The sequence below is a fragment of the Pteropus vampyrus genome, unplaced genomic scaffold (genome assembly GCF_000151845.1).
Source record: "Pteropus vampyrus isolate Shadow unplaced genomic scaffold, Pvam_2.0 Scaffold364, whole genome shotgun sequence".
Taxonomy (NCBI): Eukaryota; Metazoa; Chordata; class Mammalia; order Chiroptera; family Pteropodidae; genus Pteropus; species Pteropus vampyrus.
In genome coordinates, this window is record NW_011889145.1 from 493171 (window position 1) to 499837 (window position 6667).

Here is a 6667-nt window from a genome sequence, read left to right on the forward strand (position 1 = left end):
TTTCATAAGGGGCCTGGGTGAAATGAGAATGGGGCTACTCATTTTTAAATGGAAGCTGCGTGATATGCCAACACAGGATGGTACTGTGGGTGTTCGCAGCTATCTGTCATCGTCATCTGGGTGTTATTAACTGGTACAGAACTGACGCAGCTCTGGCTTTCCGTGGAGGCTGGGGTGCGGGGGGAGAAGGGGAGCCCCGCTGCCAGCCATCGGCCCGCCCCCGCTTTGGGCCTCGGTTTCCTCATCCGTACAGAGAGGCTCAGATTGGGCGATGGAGGTTTGTGTCGATTCCTAGGCACGCTCTTGCCTTCAGGCCACCTGAGGCTACTCCGTGAGGCATGTCCCCTATGAGGCACGTCTGCCGCTCTCAAGGAAATAGGAAAGGTTCCTTTCATTTGTGCTATTTCTCATTCACAGCTTAACTTTCAGGAAAATCCTGGGGGGCAAGCCCCTGCTTTTAAACGATGGCGTAACTTCCTTGGGCCTCAGCAAACCCCGTGGGGTCACCGAGTGGCTGGCATTTAGTCAAAAGAAAAGAGTGTCGCTGAAAACTACCGTCTTCAGCAGAACTAACTAGAAACACGTAACAAAGCTATGCGGATGCCCTGCGCCCCTCCCTGGTGGAAAGCTGGGCCACTGAGCTCCTGGCCGGGGACTTGGAGGTCCTGACGGGGGCCTCTGTCAGCTCTTTGTGTTCATTGTATGCACATGTAACAAGTTTGTTGCTGTATTTCCAAGTCTAGAGCAAATAGCAGTAAGTGACTAGGTGTGCAGTCACCAGTCATGGGTGGGAGCCAAGGCCACTGGCAATGCTGAAGGAGGAGTGGGCTCCAGCCCTCGGGGGCCTTGAGGGTCCGTAGAGCTCCACCTGGGTGACAGAGAGAAATAAAGACAGCTCGGTGTTCACAGGCCCCGGAGTTGCTCGCTCTGTGAACTCTGAAGCCAAGAAGCTGGGATTTTTGCATTATCGTTGTTGAAATCCGGCTGCTCCGTGTTTGAGGTGTTAAAAGGCAGAGCCAGGGCCTGGAGGGGCCGTGCGAGGCCCAGACATGCCTCTCCCAGCCCCCCTCCCCCCACGTTTGGACGGCCGCGGTCACATTTTCCGCAGTTACCCAGCGTCGTCATGGAGAGCACGGTGTTTATTTAGCAGGACAAACATTTTCTCCCGATTGCAGCGGGCTGGCCTCTGGGACTTGGCTCCTACCAGGAAGAAGCAACCGTGCTGTGATATCTGGGGTTGTAAAACACCGCCAGCTCGCGGACATGGAGTACAGGCTGAGAACTGTTACATAAAGTGCAGATTCAGGCAGAATTAACCAGGCTGCGAGAAGTCAGTCAGGCTCGTGGTAACTGGGGGTGGGCGGTGGCTGGAGGGCCACCAGGGGCCTCTGCGGAGCTGCCAGCTTTCCTCCTCCAGAGTTGGGTACTAGGGACATGGGTGCTCCCTTTGGGGACACACATCAAGCCGTGACCTAACGATTTGGGACTTTCCTGCATGTATCCTACACTTCACTTCCAAACACTTGATCGCCTTCAGTGGCCCGCCGTACGCTGACTTCCCATTTCCACAAAGGAGTGTCCTCGAGTGAGAGAAGCCGTCACCCTGGCGGTGGCAGTGCACAGTGGCAATGCTGTCTGTCCCCGCTGTGCCTTTGTCCCCCTCTCCGTGCCTTTTTGACCGTTTGTGATGGAGACTCTGCACATATGAACGTAGGGGAGAGGGTAATGACCCCCCACGAGCCCATGGGCCAGCTTCAACTGTTTCAGCTCCTGACCCCTCCCCATGCCCCGCTTCCTCCCAGCACTTTCTAAACGTTCCTCTGGCTGGGGGCAGGTGCAGGGGAGGCAGCCCATGCTACTGGACGTGTGGCCAAATTATGAGCTCCTTCAGGCCCCAGGCTTCGCTCGCGGTCTGACCACTCCAGGACAGAGGCAGTGTGTGCAAGTCTGTGAAGGGGGCCTGAGGCCTCCAGGGGCAGGCGTGCAGGCTCGTGCCCAGGGCGCCTGGTTTCCCTGACAGCCCCTTTGCAGCCCAGCTGTCCTTTCCTTTCCTCCATGAGCCCCACCCCCGCAGAGTGGGGGGGCAGGGAACCCCGGGCTGCCTGGGCCCCAGCAGTGCTAGCCAGAGCGGCGCTCCACAGACGTCTGTGGAGAGCAGGAGGCAAAGTCCACTTGAACGGCACACTGGTTTTGCCGACTTGGCAATATGAGGTCAGTCCTTTCAAACTGCCAGTGCTGAGCGGTGCATTTCCTGGAACATGAAGTTTTGGGGGACGTGGTTTGGTTTGTCGTTTCACACTTCTGCCATGCTCACGGACCCTCTTCCACCTCGGGTAGTGTTGTGACGCACACTCAGTGAATCCTGCTCAAACAGACTCCCAGGGACTGGGAGGTCAAAGGTCAAAGCCAGGAGCTCCAGTGAGGGCCGGAGCGGAGCCCCAGGGTGTGCCTGGCAGGGCGTGTGTGGTCGCTCCGTCCTGGGATGTCTTCATGCCTGCATTGGGGGTGGCCAGCGAGCTCTTGGTCCTTTGAGTATAAGCCAGAGGCAGTTCTCTTGGCAGTAAGCTATCTCCTTTTCAAAAAAAAAAACTTGCTTCTGCCGCCTCGTCTGTGTTCCTGAGTGATCAGCAGTGACGATAAAGCCAGCCTTGTTGGACACGGACTGAGGTCCAGACTCAGACTTTACGCAGGCCGCGTAACTTCCTCCTCCCTGCATCCCGCAGGAGGCAGGTGCTGCCGATGCCCCATCCCGACATGAGGAATCAAGGTGTAGGCGGCTCGGGAACTGGCACAGCTGGACAGACAGCACTTCCCCTAGGCACTGCCGCGATGCCCTGAGCCCGAGGCGGAAAGACGTCCCTTCGTGGAAATGGGAAGTCAGCGTGTGGTGGGGCCACTGAAGGTGACCAGGGTTGGGACGGGAAGCGTTGGTTTGGGTTCTTTGAAAGGCTGAGTCTGGGCAGGAGCTTACACTTTGCTGGGAGGGGTGAATCCAGGGCAGCTGGAGTGAGGGAAGGGGAGGAGGGGAAGGCCCGGATGCTCACATCAGATGACACCCTAACGACAGTGTGGCTCACAGACGCCTGGCAGGTCGCGGAGCCCCTTGAGACCTCGTCAGAAAGACTATCAAAAAAAGAAAGAACAGGAGGGCGGGAGGAGAGAAAAGCTTCAAGACAGTTCGTTCAAGCGGAGAGCGGGCTTATCCGCTGGCTCCTTCCCCCGTCCCGTCACCTGTGGTCATAGTTCCCCCCAGGGGTGCCTCTCCCTCTGGTCCAGTTGCTTCACCCAGCCTTGGCAGTAGTCAGAGAAGCACAGGCCCACCCCGTGGTGTGGCACTTCATTCAAGGAGCCAGAGACTCCTGGTGGCCTCAGGTGTGAAGCGAGGAGGGCCATGTGGTGTGTGCCCAGCAGCGCCCAGGGAGGAGCAGGTGGCTCCAGGGCTGCGGAGAGTGGGCCGAGGGGTTCCGCATCCGCACCACGCACGGGGCTCAGGGCTGAGGTCAGCTATCACCCGTCCCCTGGATGCAGCCTTCCCTGGCCCCCTCCCCAAAGCTTCACACCCGGCCCCCCCCCACGCCCCCCAGGCCACCTCCGCCTTTCTCCCGGCTCTGGCAGGATCTCACCACCGCGGCCTCGCGGGCGGCCTGCTTTCCCCTGGAACGAACTCCGTGAGGGCAGGGAGGATGGCCGTCCTGTCCTCCACACTGGCGCCAGCGTCGGTGCTGTGCGTGGTGCATGCCCGTCCCCGGTGGGGAGCGCAGAGCCGGCCCCTCCAGCGCGAGCCCCGCGTAAGCGCCGCCTGTCTCAGCCTCGTTCTCCCGCTAGCTTTGTGTGGCCTCGCGTGTCCCCACGTCACAGTCTGGCCTCTCTCTTTTTGATGGGTGCATCGTGTTCCCTAGTGCAGCCGTCCCAGCTTCACGCATTCACTGAGTGCCAAGCCCTGGGGTTACAGCCAGGAACCATCAAAGCTCCGAGGTCAGTGCGGCCTCCGGCGGTGTCCGTGGAGGAGAGAGAGCCGGGAGCGGGCGCAGAGCTGGCAGGGGAGGAGGCGGTGCCGTTTGCACAGGAGAGCCCTGTGGGCACCGGGAGCAGCACGTTCCAAGTCCCTGGGGAGCAGTGGCTGGACCAAGGGGTCGGCCGCGGCAGGAGCTGACAGGAGGCAGCTGGAGGCCTTGCTCTGAGCCAGTGGGGAGAGGATCTCGCTTGCTGCCCTGTGGATGGTGCAGCCAGGGCCGGGTAAGGCCAGGGCAGCCTCAGCAGACGGGGTGCCCTCGCTGGGACGCCGACAGCCTCCTGCCGACGAGGAAGTTGGCAGACCGTGGGTCCTTCTCTTTGTGGGTCTAGCCCATTCTTAACCTTTGGTCTCTCTAGTCCCCAAAGTATCGCTTTCATTCTCTTGTTGACTTGGCTAGAACTTCTAAGAAACGTTTAAAACGACCAAACGGTAGACTTGCCAGTTCTCGTCCTGCCTCGCATTGGCTCGTGCTGGCGTTTGGGGCTCTCTCTGGCTCGGGATGTGGATAGGCGGCCGCTGCCTCCCACCCCGTGGGCACGTGCCCTCTGCCGGAGTCGCCCTTCTCCGGGCTCACGGAGGCCGCGTCTCCCGAAGCCACAGCATGGTCACGTCGCGGCAGAGCTGCTCAGGACCGCGGGGCTTGCGGTCCTCTGTGGGTGACCCGTTTGTGTTTCCTGTTTGGATGCAGGCAGAACTTTCTTTTTCCTTGAAAACAACCTTTTCATCGGGTGCCGCTAAGCCCAGACACCCTTCACGCCCCTTCGCCTGGCACCCAGGGCGTCCTTCGACGGGCACCTGCGGACGTGTCTTCAGCCGGGACGGCTGTCTTCACGCGCTCCTTTCACGATGGTGTCAGTGCCGTCGTCTGGAGTCTTTTTCAGAAAGAGCTGTTATCCGCAGGTGGAAACGAGGCGTCGGCGTCGGCCCCGCCGTGGAGCCACCTTCGTACTGGCTCTGAACCTCATCTTCCTCACTTTCCGTTCTCGTGTGGCTTTTTCCTCTGCGGCTTCCAGTCATCCTTCCTCGCCGGTTTGCTCAGCCTGACTGCGCGATTTCGATCTGGCGCAGAGCGGGTCCTCAAGTCGGTCCCGTGCCCCACACCGTGCGGCCTGTGACCCTCTGTCTCTGTTGCAGTCTTTTCAAAAGCCACGTGTTGGTTCTTGTCTCTTTGTTGGTGTGAAAACAATACAAGGTCTAATCAGACCCGCTGTTCTCCGAAGAGCAGGGTGATCGGATCCTCCGTGAGTCTGTCTTCAGGGGACTCCCGTGCTGTCACCTGCTGCTGGGTGGCTTCAGGCAAGACACCTACCTGTTTTCTCAGCCAGAGACTGGAACCCAGAAGGGTGTCCTACATGCAGTGTGAACAGCGGTGATGGGTGGGGGTCAGGCCCTTAACGTAGTGTCTGTGATTCAAGATATTGATAAGCGGCAGCTGTCACCACAACCAGAGCTCATGCCTGCCGGCCTCTGGCCTGTTTCTGTGAGCACATGGACGCTGTGGGCACATTCTGCCTTCTGGGGGTGCCTCCCTCTCCCCCGAGAAGGAACCGCTGCCTGGGCCCTTCATGTGTCCCCTCCCTGCTCGGCGCCCAGGGCCGGCTCTCTGACTTCCCGACTTCTGCAGTCGGGAGGCAAGAGCAGCCGGGTCCGTGCTGCCAGCTGCGGCTGTCTGGGTTCCTCTGCTTTCTGGGGCTCTCCTCCTGCGCCCTCCAGGCCAGGCCCAGGCCGGTAGCGGCTGTCCCCTCCCTGCGCTCAGCAGCAGGGCCCCACAGCTTTGCAGGTCCCTAGTCCTGACCACACCCTCTCACGTCCTGCCCTCATCAGACTCTCCGGTCTGAGCCGGCATCTGCTTCCTGCCAGGACCCTGCGGGAGACAGCCTCCTGGGTCCTCCTCACCCCCTGCGACAGCTAAGCCTCCCTGTCCTCGGGCTCCTGGTCAGCCCCCTCCCGCATAGGATCCTGGCCCATCCCGTGTTTGCTCTTCCAGGACTAGTGCAGAAGCCTCGTGGCTGGGCTGGCTCGATGTCAGCCCCTCGCCCCCACCCCAAGTGGTGAAGGTAAAGCCCCCATCCAGCACAGTGGCACGAGCCTGTCCCCATGCCCGCTGTTACATCAGCCTCCGGCAGGGCTGCAGTGCTCCCTGGTCATTCCCTAGATGAGCAGATAGCACATGAACTCTTGGCCAGCCTACCCTGCCTCCCCGCACCCCACTGCCCTCTGCTCCCCATTCACACCTCCTTGTTTAGTGCTAGAACTGCCCAGTGCCTGGAACCCTCATGCTCCCCGCCCACTGTGCCCACAGCCTCCTCTCTCCCTAAAGCCTCTCCCTACCTATGTCCTCGTGCCAGACCCATGGACTGAGTTGGGGCCCCCCACAGCATGTGATGGGCAAGGCTTCTGACCTACATGAGATGCAGGGTCCCAGGCCCTGCCAGCCCTCCCGTGGGACTGCGTATCTCCCAGAGCCCCCACGTGCTGGGTGCCGTGCACCCACACTCCCGCCGCCTCCTGCACAGGCCATCAGCACCCCGCCGCCGGGGACAGTGCGGCCCGGCCCGGCCCGGCCCAGCCGACCTCCCGCCTCACGGCAGGCAGGAACTCAGTGGGATAATGAAGGAGAGTCCCACGCGTGACGCTGACCACCGCGTGACG